Genomic DNA, 13,729 nt, shown 5'->3' on the forward strand with positions numbered 1-13,729 from the left:
CGTAGAGACGCTGCCTGGATGAGCTCGCCTACCCCGTAACGCGCCTACAGCTACGACCACCTTCAGGCGCCGCCGACAGGCGGGAAGCACACACAGCGCGGCTCGCGAGGCGCGGAAGGGAACTGTGCGGTGGTGGTGTAATGGTCAGCATAGTTGCCTTCCAAGCAGTTGATCCGGGTTCGATTCCCGGCCACCGCAGCAGGCTTTTACTTTTGCGTATGAGTACTTTTGCCACGCGTCCTTAAATTAATGTTTCTTTCCCCATCTTACTCGCTGCAGGCCACCCTATAGCGTGTGCGTCGATTCCCCTTGAGTCTCGACTTGTCTCGACTTTGCTCAGCTGACGCGAGAGCTGACGCTCTCCAATCGGCCTATATCAAAAGGACAAGCACGCGAAACGACTGAGAGAGGTATGGCGAGGCGGGCACAACATTACTTATGCCTCAAGTAAATACCTGCTGCCTGTTATCATGTACTGTCTGATTTTACATGTTCTGTCAGACAAATTCAGTTTTATTACTAGTACATTTCTTTTTTTTTTCTTTCTTTGTTGCAAATTTTACAACACGCTCCTTCCTTTCACTGTGGCCGCACGGCGCGACTTGGCATACCGAGAGGCAAAACGTGGCGCCAGTGCCCTTGACCGAATAGCGCTGCAGCTCCGAAACCGAAGAGGAAACAGAAATACGAATTGAAACTGTCGACAGTGCCCTATGTTCGCAGGCGGTCACCCGCCCAAGCACTGACAACGCCCAACGTCGCGTAGTTGTGGTGATCGGACGAGAAACTGTGTGTTCAGCGTGCTGTGACCAGTGAAATGTTTTAGCGCGTCCCGACAAGTCGCGTTCGGGTCCCCTATCACCTCCCACACAATGTGACGATTTCTTTGTCACCATACTTCCCCGGAGAAATCGGCGTTGCCTTTTTGAAGTAGTAAAATCGTAGTGGCCCGTGGGGGGATCGAACCCACGACCTTCGCGTTATTAGCACGACGCTCTAACCAACTGAGCTAACGGGCCTCGGTGCAGGCAGTCTCCCATTGCTTCGCGGGAGTTGCTCTGCGTATTGCCATGTAACATTTCTATGGCAGCAATCCAACAGTGGACCAGCGTCTCTTCTCCCTCTATGCCGCTGCTCGTAGTAATTTCGTTGCGTGCCCGTTTCTCTCGACTGTTGTCAGCTGACGTTTACGAACCAGTAGATATAATGCGAGGAGGACGTGAAACAGCATTTCGCACCGTCAAAACTTGTCGTCATTTGTTCCGAAAAAATTGCATTCCGGTACCGGGAATCGAACCCGGGCCTCCTGGGTGAAAGCCAGGTATCCTAGCCACTAGACCACACCGGACGCGCACATTCTTCTCCGGGTTTACACCGCCTCCACTCGCTTTCCGTCACGCACTTTCCCTGTTTGCGAGCATCTTCTCGCGTATGGCAAAAGTCACAGTCCATTGCTTTTGGCCTCGTTGTTGCAGGGGTAGGAGGAAAAGCAAAGCTGTAAGTAGTAATATTTCTTTACTTATTTCGCAAGTAAAGACCTACTGCCTGTCATTATATAGCAGGTCATACAGTGTGTTACATGTTATATCATACGAAATTCAGTTTTATTACTAGTACTTTTTTTCTTGAAAATTTTACAAAAGAACTGCAACTAGTAATAACGGGAAGTAAACATTTTCATGCTGAGTCGTTGGAGCCTTGTGGATAACCTACTACTAAGTGTTTCGCTCCGTCGCAACCCCAGAGCCGTCGACTTAGCTGTGAACGATAGTAAATTAAACGCCCCGGGTGAGGATCGAACTCACGACCTTAAGATTATGAGACTTACGCGCTGCCTACTGCGCTACCGAGGCAGGCGAACGCCACACCTTCTGGAATCTTGCTAAGTACCGAATACCAGAGGTAGAGAGTCTGCACTCCGTGGCTCATTTTTTTCTGTTGCTACACGTGCATTCCCGGCGCCGCAGGCAACTTGCGATGCTAGGCCGACGCCAGTATGTACAATAGCACGCAAGAGTCCAAACGAGCAGTCGTGCGCGCTGCATGATTGCTTCTTTCCACACGGAATGCCGCGGTTCATTCTCATGGCTCACGCAGTTCGAGTGCGAAAGACACGCAGCACCACTATCGGAGAAAAAACAAAACGATGCATCGGCCGGGAATCGAACCCGGGCCGCCCGCGTGGCAGGCGAGCATTCTAACACTGAACCACCGATGCTCAGCTAGTTCACAGCTTCCTGGTGCTTTCCGCTGCAGACGTCTGAGGGGAAAGTGGGACTGCCGTCCAGCGCCGTCGCATCCTCTCGAGAGAATGCTACAGACGCTGAATCCTGCACTGCACTGCTTAAAAATGATCGTCTAAGTACTCTTGCAGCGCACGCACGCGACGACTCTTGCCAAAGGACGCGAAATGTGCGTAGAGACGCTGCCTGGATGAGCTCGCCTACCCCGTAACGCGCCTACAGCTACGACCACCTTCAGGCGCCGCCGACAGGCGGGAAGCACACACAGCGCGGCTCGCGAGGCGCGGAAGGGAACTCTGCGGTGGTGGTGTAATGGTCAGCATAGTTGCCTTCCAAGCAGTTGATCCGGGTTCGATTCCCGGCCACCGCAGCAGGCTTTTACTTTTGCGTATGAGTACTTTTGCCACGCGTCCTTAAATTAATGTTTCTTTCCCCATCTTACTCGCTGCAGGCCACCCTATAGCGTGTGCGTCGATTCCCCTTGAGTCTCGACTTGTCTCGACTTTGCTCAGCTGACGCGAGAGCTGACGCTCTCCAATCGGCCTATATCAAAAGGACAAGCACGCGAAACGACTGAGAGAGGTATGGCGAGGCGGGCACAACATTACTTATGCCTCAAGTAAATACCTGCTGCCTGTTATCATGTACTGTCTGATTTTACATGTTCTGTCAGACAAATTCAGTTTTATTACTAGTACATTTCTTTTTTTTTCTTTCTTTGTTGCAAATTTTACAACACGCTCCTTCCTTTCACTGTGGCCGCACGGCGCGACTTGGCATACCGAGAGGCAAAACGTGGCGCCAGTGCCCTTGACCGAATAGCGCTGCAGCTCCGAAACCGAAGAGGAAACAGAAATACGAATTGAAACTGTCGACAGTGCCCTATGTTCGCAGGCGGTCACCCGCCCAAGCACTGACAACGCCCAACGTCGCGTAGTTGTGGTGATCGGACGAGAAACTGTGTGTTCAGCGTGCTGTGACCAGTGAAATGTTTTAGCGCGTCCCGACAAGTCGCGTTCGGGTCCCCTATCACCTCCCACACAATGTGACGATTTCTTTGTCACCATACTTCCCCGGAGAAATCGGCGTTGCCTTTTTGAAGTAGTAAAATCGTAGTGGCCCGTGGGGGGATCGAACCCACGACCTTCGCGTTATTAGCACGACGCTCTAACCAACTGAGCTAACGGGCCTCGGTGCAGGCAGTCTCCCATTGCTTCGCGGGAGTTGCTCTGCGTATTGCCATGTAACATTTCTATGGCAGCAATCCAACAGTGGAGCAGCGTCTCTTCTCCCTCTATGCCGCTGCTCGTAGTAATTTCGTTGCGTGCCCGTTTCTCTCGACTGTTGTCAGCTGACGTTTACGAACCAGTAGATATAATGCGAGGAGGACGTGAAACAGCATTTCGCACCGTCAAAACTTGTCGTCATTTGTTCCGAAAAAATTCCATTCCGGTACCGGGAATCGAACCCGGGCCTCCTGGGTGAAAGCCAGGTATCCTAGCCACTAGACCACACCGGACGCGCACATTCTTCTCCGGGTTTACACCGCCTCCACTCGCTTTCCGTCACGCACTTTCCCTGTTTGCGAGCATCTTCTCGCGTATGGCAAAAGTCACAGTCCATTGCTTTTGGCCTCGTTGTTGCAGGGGTAGGAGGAAAAGCAAAGCTGTAAGTAGTAATATTTATTTACTTATTTCGCAAGTAAAGACCTACTGCCTGTCATTATATAGCAGGTCATACATTGTGTTACATGTTATATCATACGAAATTCAGTTTTATTACTAGTATTTTTTTTCTTGAAAATTTTACAAAAGAACTGCAACTAGTAATAACGGGAAGTAAACATTTTCACGCTGAGTCGTTGGAGCCTTGTGGATAACCTACTACTAAGTGTTTCGCTCCGTCGCAACCCCAGAGCCGTCGACTTAGCTGTGAACGATAGTAAATTAAATGCCCCGGGTGAGGATCGAACTCACGACCTTAAGATTATGAGACTTACGCGCTGCCTACTGCGCTACCGAGGCAGGCGAACGCCACACCTTCTGGAATCTTGCTAAGTACCAAATACCAGAGGTAGAGAGTCTGCACTCCGTGGCTCATTTTTTTCTGTTGCTACACGTGCATTCCCGGCGCCGCAGGCAACTTGCGATGCTAGGCCGACGCCAGTATGTACAATAGCACGCAAGAGTCCAAACGAGCAGTCGTGCGCGCTGCATGATTGCTTCTTTCCACACGGAATGCCGCGGTTCATTCTCATGGCTCACGCAGTTCGAGTGCGAAAGACACGCAGCACCACTATCGGAGAAAAAACAAAACGATGCATCGGCCGGGAATCGAACCCGGGCCGCCCGCGTGGCAGGCGAGCATTCTAACACTGAACCACCGATGCTCAGCTAGTTCACAGCTTCCTGGTGCTTTCCGCTGCAGACGTCTGAGGGGAAAGTGGGACTGCCGTCCAGCGCCGTCGCATCCTCTCGAGAGAATGCTACAGACGCTGAATCCTGCACTGCACTGCTTAAAAATGATCGTCTAAGTACTCTTGCAGCGCACGCACGCGACGACTCTTGCCAAAGGACGCGAAATGTGCGTAGAGACGCTGCCTGGATGAGCTCGCCTACCCCGTAACGCGCCTACAGCTACGACCACCTTCAGGCGCCGCCGACAGGCGGGAAGCACACACAGCGCGGCTCGCGAGGCGCGGAAGGGAACTGTGCGGTGGTGGTGTAATGGTCAGCATAGTTGCCTTCCAAGCAGTTGATCCGGGTTCGATTCCCGGCCACCGCAGCAGGCTTTTACTTTTGCGTATGAGTACTTTTGCCACGCGTCCTTAAATTAATGTTTCTTTCCCCATCTTACTCGCTGCAGGCCACCCTATAGCGTGTGCGTCGATTCCCCTTGAGTCTCGACTTGTCTCGACTTTGCTCAGCTGACGCGAGAGCTGACGCTCTCCAATCGGCCTATATCAAAAGGACAAGCACGCGAAACGACTGAGAGAGGTATGGCGAGGCGGGCACAACATTACTTATGCCTCAAGTAAATACCTGCTGCCTGTTATCATGTACTGTCTGATTTTACATGTTCTGTCAGACAAATTCAGTTTTATTACTAGTACATTTCTTTTTTTTTCTTTCTTTGTTGCAAATTTTACAACACGCTCCTTCCTTTCACTGTGGCCGCACGGCGCGACTTGGCATACCGAGAGGCAAAACGTGGCGCCAGTGCCCTTGACCGAATAGCGCTGCAGCTCCGAAACCGAAGAGGAAAGAGAAATACGAATTGAAACTGTCGACAGTGCCCTATGTTCGCAGGCGGTCACCCGCCCAAGCACTGACAACGCCCAACGTCGCGTAGTTGTGGTGATCGGACGAGAAACTGTGTGTTCAGCGTGCTGTGACCAGTGAAATGTTTTAGCGCGTCCCGACAAGTCGCGTTCGGGTCCCCTATCACCTCCCACACAATGTGACGATTTCTTTGTCACCATACTTCCCCGGAGAAATCGGCGTTGCCTTTTTGAAGTAGTAAAATCGTAGTGGCCCGTGGGGGGATCGAACCCACGACCTTCGCGTTATTAGCACGACGCTCTAACCAACTGAGCTAACGGGCCTCGGTGCAGGCAGTCTCCCATTGCTTCGCGGGAGTTGCTCTGCGTATTGCCATGTAACATTTCTATGGCAGCAATCCAACAGTGGAGCAGCGTCTCTTCTCCCTCTATGCCGCTGCTCGTAGTAATTTCGTTGCGTGCCCGTTTCTCTCGACTGTTGTCAGCTGACGTTTACGAACCAGTAGATATAATGCGAGGAGGACGTGAAACAGCATTTCGCACCGTCAAAACTTGTCGTCATTTGTTCCGAAAAAATTCCATTCCGGTACCGGGAATCGAACCCGGGCCTCCTGGGTGAAAGCCAGGTATCCTAGCCACTAGACCACACCGGACGCGCACATTCTTCTCCGGGTTTACACCGCCTCCACTCGCTTTCCGTCACGCACTTTCCCTGTTTGCGAGCATCTTCTCGCGTATGGCAAAAGTCACAGTCCATTGCTTTTGGCCTCGTTGTTGCAGGGGTAGGAGGAAAAGCAAAGCTGTAAGTAGTAATATTTATTTACTTATTTCGCAAGTAAAGACCTACTGCCTGTCATTATATAGCAGGTCATACATTGTGTTACATGTTATATCATACGAAATTCAGTTTTATTACTAGTATTTTTTTTCTTGAAAATTTTACAAAAGAACTGCAACTAGTAATAACGGGAAGTAAACATTTTCACGCTGAGTCGTTGGAGCCTTGTGGATAACCTACTACTAAGTGTTTCGCTCCGTCGCAACCCCAGAGCCGTCGACTTAGCTGTGAACGATAGTAAATTAAATGCCCCGGGTGAGGATCGAACTCACGACCTTAAGATTATGAGACTTACGCGCTGCCTACTGCGCTACCGAGGCAGGCGAACGCCACACCTTCTGGAATCTTGCTAAGTACCAAATACCAGAGGTAGAGAGTCTGCACTCCGTGGCTCATTTTTTTCTGTTGCTACACGTGCATTCCCGGCGCCGCAGGCAACTTGCGATGCTAGGCCGACGCCAGTATGTACAATAGCACGCAAGAGTCCAAACGAGCAGTCGTGCGCGCTGCATGATTGCTTCTTTCCACACGGAATGCCGCGGTTCATTCTCATGGCTCACGCAGTTCGAGTGCGAAAGACACGCAGCACCACTATCGGAGAAAAAACAAAACGATGCATCGGCCGGGAATCGAACCCGGGCCGCCCGCGTGGCAGGCGAGCATTCTAACACTGAACCACCGATGCTCAGCTAGTTCACAGCTTCCTGGTGCTTTCCGCTGCAGACGTCTGAGGGGAAAGTGGGACTGCCGTCCAGCGCCGTCGCATCCTCTCGAGAGAATGCTACAGACGCTGAATCCTGCACTGCACTGCTTAAAAATGATCGTCTAAGTACTCTTGCAGCGCACGCACGCGACGACTCTTGCCAAAGGACGCGAAATGTGCGTAGAGACGCTGCCTGGATGAGCTCGCCTACCCCGTAACGCGCCTACAGCTACGACCACCTTCAGGCGCCGCCGACAGGCGGGAAGCACACACAGCGCGGCTCGCGAGGCGCGGAAGGGAACTGTGCGGTGGTGGTGTAATGGTCAGCATAGTTGCCTTCCAAGCAGTTGATCCGGGTTCGATTCCCGGCCACCGCAGCAGGCTTTTACTTTTGCGTATGAGTACTTTTGCCACGCGTCCTTAAATTAATGTTTCTTTCCCCATCTTACTCGCTGCAGGCCACCCTATAGCGTGTGCGTCGATTCCCCTTGAGTCTCGACTTGTCTCGACTTTGCTCAGCTGACGCGAGAGCTGACGCTCTCCAATCGGCCTATATCAAAAGGACAAGCACGCGAAACGACTGAGAGAGGTATGGCGAGGCGGGCACAACATTACTTATGCCTCAAGTAAATACCTGCTGCCTGTTATCATGTACTGTCTGATTTTACATGTTCTGTCAGACAAATTCAGTTTTATTACTAGTACATTTCTTTTTTTTTCTTTCTTTGTTGCAAATTTTACAACACGCTCCTTCCTTTCACTGTGGCCGCACGGCGCGACTTGGCATACCGAGAGGCAAAACGTGGCGCCAGTGCCCTTGACCGAATAGCGCTGCAGCTCCGAAACCGAAGAGGAAACAGAAATACGAATTGAAACTGTCGACAGTGCCCTATGTTCGCAGGCGGTCACCCGCCCAAGCACTGACAACGCCCAACGTCGCGTAGTTGTGGTGATCGGACGAGAAACTGTGTGTTCAGCGTGCTGTGACCAGTGAAATGTTTTAGCGCGTCCCGACAAGTCGCGTTCGGGTCCCCTATCACCTCCCACACAATGTGACGATTTCTTTGTCACCATACTTCCCCGGAGAAATCGGCGTTGCCTTTTTGAAGTAGTAAAATCGTAGTGGCCCGTGGGGGGATCGAACCCACGACCTTCGCGTTATTAGCACGACGCTCTAACCAACTGAGCTAACGGGCCTCGGTGCAGGCAGTCTCCCATTGCTTCGCGGGAGTTGCTCTGCGTATTGCCATGTAACATTTCTATGGCAGCAATCCAACAGTGGAGCAGCGTCTCTTCTCCCTCTATGCCGCTGCTCGTAGTAATTTCGTTGCGTGCCCGTTTCTCTCGACTGTTGTCAGCTGACGTTTACGAACCAGTAGATATAATGCGAGGAGGACGTGAAACAGCATTTCGCACCGTCAAAACTTGTCGTCATTTGTTCCGAAAAAATTCCATTCCGGTACCGGGAATCGAACCCGGGCCTCCTGGGTGAAAGCCAGGTATCCTAGCCACTAGACCACACCTGACGCGCACATTCTTCTCCGGGTTTACACCGCCTCCACTCGCTTTCCGTCACGCACTTTCCCTGTTTGCGAGCATCTTCTCGCGTATGGCAAAAGTCACAGTCCATTGCTTTTGGCCTCGTTGTTGCAGGGGTAGGAGGAAAAGCAAAGCTGTAAGTAGTAATATTTATTTACTTATTTCGCAAGTAAAGACCTACTGCCTGTCATTATATAGCAGGTCATACATTGTGTTACATGTTATATCATACGAAATTCAGTTTTATTACTAGTATTTTTTTTCTTGAAAATTTTACAAAAGAACTGCAACTAGTAATAACGGGAAGTAAACATTTTCACGCTGAGTCGTTGGAGCCTTGTGGATAACCTACTACTAAGTGTTTCGCTCCGTCGCAACCCCAGAGCCGTCGACTTAGCTGTGAACGATAGTAAATTAAATGCCCCGGGTGAGGATCGAACTCACGACCTTAAGATTATGAGACTTACGCGCTGCCTACTGCGCTACCGAGGCAGGCGAACGCCACACCTTCTGGAATCTTGCTAAGTACCAAATACCAGAGGTAGAGAGTCTGCACTCCGTGGCTCATTTTTTTCTGTTGCTACACGTGCATTCCCGGCGCCGCAGGCAACTTGCGATGCTAGGCCGACGCCAGTATGTACAATAGCACGCAAGAGTCCAAACGAGCAGTCGTGCGCGCTGCATGATTGCTTCTTTCCACACGGAATGCCGCGGTTCATTCTCATGGCTCACGCAGTTCGAGTGCGAAAGACACGCAGCACCACTATCGGAGAGAAAACAAAACGATGCATCGGCCGGGAATCGAACCCGGGCCGCCCGCGTGGCAGGCGAGCATTCTAACACTGAACCACCGATGCTCAGCTAGTTCACAGCTTCCTGGTGCTTTCCGCTGCAGACGTCTGAGGGGAAAGTGGGACTGCCGTCCAGCGCCGTCGCATCCTCTCGAGAGAATGCTACAGACGCTGAATCCTGCACTGCACTGCTTAAAAATGATCGTCTAAGTACTCTTGCAGCGCACGCACGCGACGACTCTTGCCAAAGGACGCGAAATGTGCGTAGAGACGCTGCCTGGATGAGCTCGCCTACCCCGTAACGCGCCTACAGCTACGACCACCTTCAGGCGCCGCCGACAGGCGGGAAGCACACACAGCGCGGCTCGCGAGGCGCGGAAGGGAACTGCGCGGTGGTGGTGTAATGGTCAGCATAGTTGCCTTCCAAGCAGTTGATCCGGGTTCGATTCCCGGCCACCGCAGCAGGCTTTTACTTTTGCGTATAAGTACTTTTGCCACGCGTCCTTAAATTAATGTTTCTTTCCCCATCTTACTCGCTGCAGGCCACCCTATAGCGTGTGCGTCGATTCCCCTTGAGTCTCGACTTGTCTCGACTTTGCTCAGCTGACGCGAGAGCTGACGCTCTCCAATCGGCCTATATCAAAAGGACAAGCACGCGAAACGACTGAGAGAGGTATGGCGAGGCGGGCACAACATTACTTATGCCTCAAGTAAATACCTGCTGCCTGTTATCATGTACTGTCTGATTTTACATGTTCTGTCAGACAAATTCAGTTTTATTACTAGTACATTTCTTTTTTTTTCTTTCTTTGTTGCAAATTTTACAACACGCTCCTTCCTTTCACTGTGGCCGCACGGCGCGACTTGGCATACCGAGAGGCAAAACGTGGCGCCAGTGCCCTTGACCGAATAGCGCTGCAGCTCCGAAACCGAAGAGGAAAGAGAAATACGAATTGAAACTGTCGACAGTGCCCTATGTTCGCAGGCGGTCACCCGCCCAAGCACTGACAACGCCCAACGTCGCGTAGTTGTGGTGATCGGACGAGAAACTGTGTGTTCAGCGTGCTGTGACCAGTGAAATGTTTTAGCGCGTCCCGACAAGTCGCGTTCGGGTCCCCTATCACCTCCCACACAATGTGACGATTTCTTTGTCACCATACTTCCCCGGAGAAATCGGCGTTGCCTTTTTGAAGTAGTAAAATCGTAGTGGCCCGTGGGGGGATCGAACCCACGACCTTCGCGTTATTAGCACGACGCTCTAACCAACTGAGCTAACGGGCCTCGGTGCAGGCAGTCTCCCATTGCTTCGCGGGAGTTGCTCTGCGTATTGCCATGTAACATTTCTATGGCAGCAATCCAACAGTGGAGCAGCGTCTCTTCTCCCTCTATGCCGCTGCTCGTAGTAATTTCGTTGCGTGCCCGTTTCTCTCGACTGTTGTCAGCTGACGTTTACGAACCAGTAGATATAATGCGAGGAGGACGTGAAACAGCATTTCGCACCGTCAAAACTTGTCGTCATTTGTTCCGAAAAAATTCCATTCCGGTACCGGGAATCGAACCCGGGCCTCCTGGGTGAAAGCCAGGTATCCTAGCCACTAGACCACACCGGACGCGCACATTCTTCTCCGGGTTTACACCGCCTCCACTCGCTTTCCGTCACGCACTTTCCCTGTTTGCGAGCATCTTCTCGCGTATGGCAAAAGTCACAGTCCATTGCTTTTGGCCTCGTTGTTGCAGGGGTAGGAGGAAAAGCAAAGCTGTAAGTAGTAATATTTATTTACTTATTTCGCAAGTAAAGACCTACTGCCTGTCATTATATAGCAGGTCATACATTGTGTTACATGTTATATCATACGAAATTCAGTTTTATTACTAGTACTTTTTTTCTTGAAAATTTTACAAAAGAACTGCAACTAGTAATAACGGGAAGTAAACATTTTCACGCTGAGTCGTTGGAGCCTTGTGGATAACCTACTACTAAGTGTTTCGCTCCGTCGCAACCCCAGAGCCGTCGACTTAGCTGTGAACGATAGTAAATTAAATGCCCCGGGTGAGGATCGAACTCACGACCTTAAGATTATGAGACTTACGCGCTGCCTACTGCGCTACCGAGGCAGGCGAACGCCACACCTTCTGGAATCTTGCTAAGTACCAAATACCAGAGGTAGAGAGTCTGCACTCCGTGGCTCATTTTTTTCTGTTGCTACACGTGCATTCCCGGCGCCGCAGGCAACTTGCGATGCTAGGCCGACGCCAGTATGTACAATAGCACGCAAGAGTCCAAACGAGCAGTCGTGCGCGCTGCATGATTGCTTCTTTCCACACGGAATGCCGCGGTTCATTCTCATGGCTCACGCAGTTCGAGTGCGAAAGACACGCAGCACCACTATCGGAGAGAAAACAAAACGATGCATCGGCCGGGAATCGAACCCGGGCCGCCCGCGTGGCAGGCGAGCATTCTAACACTGAACCACCGATGCTCAGCTAGTTCACAGCTTCCTGGTGCTTTCCGCTGCAGACGTCTGAGGGGAAAGTGGGACTGCCGTCCAGCGCCGTCGCATCCTCTCGAGAGAATGCTACAGACGCTGAATCCTGCACTGCACTGCTTAAAAATGATCGTCTAAGTACTCTTGCAGCGCACGCACGCGACGACTCTTGCCAAAGGACGCGAAATGTGCGTAGAGACGCTGCCTGGATGAGCTCGCCTACCCCGTAACGCGCCTACAGCTACGACCACCTTCAGGCGCCGCCGACAGGCGGGAAGCACACACAGCGCGGCTCGCGAGGCGCGGAAGGGAACTGCGCGGTGGTGGTGTAATGGTCAGCATAGTTGCCTTCCAAGCAGTTGATCCGGGTTCGATTCCCGGCCACCGCAGCAGGCTTTTACTTTTGCGTATAAGTACTTTTGCCACGCGTCCTTAAATTAATGTTTCTTTCCCCATCTTACTCGCTGCAGGCCACCCTATAGCGTGTGCGTCGATTCCCCTTGAGTCTCGACTTGTCTCGACTTTGCTCAGCTGACGCGAGAGCTGACGCTCTCCAATCGGCCTATATCAAAAGGACAAGCACGCGAAACGACTGAGAGAGGTATGGCGAGGCGGGCACAACATTACTTATGCCTCAAGTAAATACCTGCTGCCTGTTATCATGTACTGTCTGATTTTACATGTTCTGTCAGACAAATTCAGTTTTATTACTAGTACATTTCTTTTTTTTTCTTTCTTTGTTGCAAATTTTACAACACGCTCCTTCCTTTCACTGTGGCCGCACGGCGCGACTTGGCATACCGAGAGGCAAAACGTGGCGCCAGTGCCCTTGACCGAATAGCGCTGCAGCTCCGAAACCGAAGAGGAAAGAGAAATACGAATTGAAACTGTCGACAGTGCCCTATGTTCGCAGGCGGTCACCCGCCCAAGCACTGACAACGCCCAACGTCGCGTAGTTGTGGTGATCGGACGAGAAACTGTGTGTTCAGCGTGCTGTGACCAGTGAAATGTTTTAGCGCGTCCCGACAAGTCGCGTTCGGGTCCCCTATCACCTCCCACACAATGTGACGATTTCTTTGTCACCATACTTCCCCGGAGAAATCGGCGTTGCCTTTTTGAAGTAGTAAAATCGTAGTGGCCCGTGGGGGGATCGAACCCACGACCTTCGCGTTATTAGCACGACGCTCTAACCAACTGAGCTAACGGGCCTCGGTGCAGGCAGTCTCCCATTGCTTCGCGGGAGTTGCTCTGCGTATTGCCATGTAACATTTCTATGGCAGCAATCCAACAGTGGAGCAGCGTCTCTTCTCCCTCTATGCCGCTGCTCGTAGTAATTTCGTTGCGTGCCCGTTTCTCTCGACTGTTGTCAGCTGACGTTTACGAACCAGTAGATATAATGCGAGGAGGACGTGAAACAGCATTTCGCACCGTCAAAACTTGTCGTCATTTGTTCCGAAAAAATTCCATTCCGGTACCGGGAATCGAACCCGGGCCTCCTGGGTGAAAGCCAGGTATCCTAGCCACTAGACCACACCGGACGCGCACATTCTTCTCCGGGTTTACACCGCCTCCACTCGCTTTCCGTCACGCACTTTCCCTGTTTGCGAGCATCTTCTCGCGTATGGCAAAAGTCACAGTCCATTGCTTTTGGCCTCGTTGTTGCAGGGGTAGGAGGAAAAGCAAAGCTGTAAGTAGTAATATTTATTTACTTATTTCGCAAGTAAAGACCTACTGCCTGTCATTATATAGCAGGTCATACATTGTGTTACATGTTATATCATACGAAATTCAGTTTTATTACTAGTACTTTTTTTCTTGAAAATTTTACAAAAGAACTGCAACTAGTAAT

General features: G+C 51.4%; 28 non-coding genes across 28 annotated transcripts; 6 read left to right on the top strand and 22 right to left on the bottom strand.

Moving 5' to 3' along the window:
- The first annotated feature begins 126 nt into the window (after nt 1–126).
- Nucleotides 127–198, top strand: Trnag-ucc (transfer RNA glycine (anticodon UCC)). Its single transcript has one exon. It is a non-coding gene; the product is annotated as a tRNA-Gly (tRNA).
- A 747-nt stretch (nt 199–945) lies between these two features.
- Nucleotides 946–1,019, bottom strand: Trnai-aau (transfer RNA isoleucine (anticodon AAU)). Its single transcript has one exon. It is a non-coding gene; the product is annotated as a tRNA-Ile (tRNA).
- A 257-nt stretch (nt 1,020–1,276) lies between these two features.
- On the bottom strand, nt 1,277–1,348 carry Trnae-uuc (transfer RNA glutamic acid (anticodon UUC)). The gene has a single exon. It is a non-coding gene; the product is annotated as a tRNA-Glu (tRNA).
- Nucleotides 1,349–1,780: 432 nt separating this feature from the next.
- Trnam-cau (transfer RNA methionine (anticodon CAU)) lies at nt 1,781–1,853 on the bottom strand. Its single transcript has one exon. It is a non-coding gene; the product is annotated as a tRNA-Met (tRNA).
- A 294-nt stretch (nt 1,854–2,147) lies between these two features.
- Nucleotides 2,148–2,218, bottom strand: Trnag-gcc (transfer RNA glycine (anticodon GCC)). The gene has a single exon. It is a non-coding gene; the product is annotated as a tRNA-Gly (tRNA).
- A 323-nt stretch (nt 2,219–2,541) lies between these two features.
- On the top strand, nt 2,542–2,613 carry Trnag-ucc (transfer RNA glycine (anticodon UCC)). The gene has a single exon. It is a non-coding gene; the product is annotated as a tRNA-Gly (tRNA).
- A 746-nt stretch (nt 2,614–3,359) lies between these two features.
- Trnai-aau (transfer RNA isoleucine (anticodon AAU)) lies at nt 3,360–3,433 on the bottom strand. The gene has a single exon. It is a non-coding gene; the product is annotated as a tRNA-Ile (tRNA).
- Nucleotides 3,434–3,690: 257 nt separating this feature from the next.
- On the bottom strand, nt 3,691–3,762 carry Trnae-uuc (transfer RNA glutamic acid (anticodon UUC)). Its single transcript has one exon. It is a non-coding gene; the product is annotated as a tRNA-Glu (tRNA).
- Nucleotides 3,763–4,194: 432 nt separating this feature from the next.
- On the bottom strand, nt 4,195–4,267 carry Trnam-cau (transfer RNA methionine (anticodon CAU)). Its single transcript has one exon. It is a non-coding gene; the product is annotated as a tRNA-Met (tRNA).
- Nucleotides 4,268–4,561: 294 nt separating this feature from the next.
- Nucleotides 4,562–4,632, bottom strand: Trnag-gcc (transfer RNA glycine (anticodon GCC)). The gene has a single exon. It is a non-coding gene; the product is annotated as a tRNA-Gly (tRNA).
- A 323-nt stretch (nt 4,633–4,955) lies between these two features.
- On the top strand, nt 4,956–5,027 carry Trnag-ucc (transfer RNA glycine (anticodon UCC)). Its single transcript has one exon. It is a non-coding gene; the product is annotated as a tRNA-Gly (tRNA).
- Nucleotides 5,028–5,773: 746 nt separating this feature from the next.
- On the bottom strand, nt 5,774–5,847 carry Trnai-aau (transfer RNA isoleucine (anticodon AAU)). The gene has a single exon. It is a non-coding gene; the product is annotated as a tRNA-Ile (tRNA).
- A 257-nt stretch (nt 5,848–6,104) lies between these two features.
- Trnae-uuc (transfer RNA glutamic acid (anticodon UUC)) lies at nt 6,105–6,176 on the bottom strand. The gene has a single exon. It is a non-coding gene; the product is annotated as a tRNA-Glu (tRNA).
- A 432-nt stretch (nt 6,177–6,608) lies between these two features.
- Nucleotides 6,609–6,681, bottom strand: Trnam-cau (transfer RNA methionine (anticodon CAU)). The gene has a single exon. It is a non-coding gene; the product is annotated as a tRNA-Met (tRNA).
- A 294-nt stretch (nt 6,682–6,975) lies between these two features.
- On the bottom strand, nt 6,976–7,046 carry Trnag-gcc (transfer RNA glycine (anticodon GCC)). The gene has a single exon. It is a non-coding gene; the product is annotated as a tRNA-Gly (tRNA).
- Nucleotides 7,047–7,369: 323 nt separating this feature from the next.
- Nucleotides 7,370–7,441, top strand: Trnag-ucc (transfer RNA glycine (anticodon UCC)). Its single transcript has one exon. It is a non-coding gene; the product is annotated as a tRNA-Gly (tRNA).
- A 746-nt stretch (nt 7,442–8,187) lies between these two features.
- On the bottom strand, nt 8,188–8,261 carry Trnai-aau (transfer RNA isoleucine (anticodon AAU)). The gene has a single exon. It is a non-coding gene; the product is annotated as a tRNA-Ile (tRNA).
- A 257-nt stretch (nt 8,262–8,518) lies between these two features.
- On the bottom strand, nt 8,519–8,590 carry Trnae-uuc (transfer RNA glutamic acid (anticodon UUC)). Its single transcript has one exon. It is a non-coding gene; the product is annotated as a tRNA-Glu (tRNA).
- A 432-nt stretch (nt 8,591–9,022) lies between these two features.
- On the bottom strand, nt 9,023–9,095 carry Trnam-cau (transfer RNA methionine (anticodon CAU)). Its single transcript has one exon. It is a non-coding gene; the product is annotated as a tRNA-Met (tRNA).
- Nucleotides 9,096–9,389: 294 nt separating this feature from the next.
- Nucleotides 9,390–9,460, bottom strand: Trnag-gcc (transfer RNA glycine (anticodon GCC)). The gene has a single exon. It is a non-coding gene; the product is annotated as a tRNA-Gly (tRNA).
- A 323-nt stretch (nt 9,461–9,783) lies between these two features.
- Nucleotides 9,784–9,855, top strand: Trnag-ucc (transfer RNA glycine (anticodon UCC)). The gene has a single exon. It is a non-coding gene; the product is annotated as a tRNA-Gly (tRNA).
- Nucleotides 9,856–10,601: 746 nt separating this feature from the next.
- Trnai-aau (transfer RNA isoleucine (anticodon AAU)) lies at nt 10,602–10,675 on the bottom strand. The gene has a single exon. It is a non-coding gene; the product is annotated as a tRNA-Ile (tRNA).
- A 257-nt stretch (nt 10,676–10,932) lies between these two features.
- On the bottom strand, nt 10,933–11,004 carry Trnae-uuc (transfer RNA glutamic acid (anticodon UUC)). Its single transcript has one exon. It is a non-coding gene; the product is annotated as a tRNA-Glu (tRNA).
- A 432-nt stretch (nt 11,005–11,436) lies between these two features.
- Nucleotides 11,437–11,509, bottom strand: Trnam-cau (transfer RNA methionine (anticodon CAU)). The gene has a single exon. It is a non-coding gene; the product is annotated as a tRNA-Met (tRNA).
- Nucleotides 11,510–11,803: 294 nt separating this feature from the next.
- Nucleotides 11,804–11,874, bottom strand: Trnag-gcc (transfer RNA glycine (anticodon GCC)). The gene has a single exon. It is a non-coding gene; the product is annotated as a tRNA-Gly (tRNA).
- Nucleotides 11,875–12,197: 323 nt separating this feature from the next.
- Nucleotides 12,198–12,269, top strand: Trnag-ucc (transfer RNA glycine (anticodon UCC)). Its single transcript has one exon. It is a non-coding gene; the product is annotated as a tRNA-Gly (tRNA).
- Nucleotides 12,270–13,015: 746 nt separating this feature from the next.
- Nucleotides 13,016–13,089, bottom strand: Trnai-aau (transfer RNA isoleucine (anticodon AAU)). Its single transcript has one exon. It is a non-coding gene; the product is annotated as a tRNA-Ile (tRNA).
- A 257-nt stretch (nt 13,090–13,346) lies between these two features.
- Trnae-uuc (transfer RNA glutamic acid (anticodon UUC)) lies at nt 13,347–13,418 on the bottom strand. The gene has a single exon. It is a non-coding gene; the product is annotated as a tRNA-Glu (tRNA).
- Between the last annotated feature and the right edge of the window lie 311 nt (nt 13,419–13,729).

The sequence above is a fragment of the Schistocerca cancellata genome, unplaced genomic scaffold (assembly GCF_023864275.1).
Source record: "Schistocerca cancellata isolate TAMUIC-IGC-003103 unplaced genomic scaffold, iqSchCanc2.1 HiC_scaffold_1082, whole genome shotgun sequence".
NCBI lineage: Eukaryota > Metazoa > Arthropoda > Insecta > Orthoptera > Acrididae > Schistocerca > Schistocerca cancellata.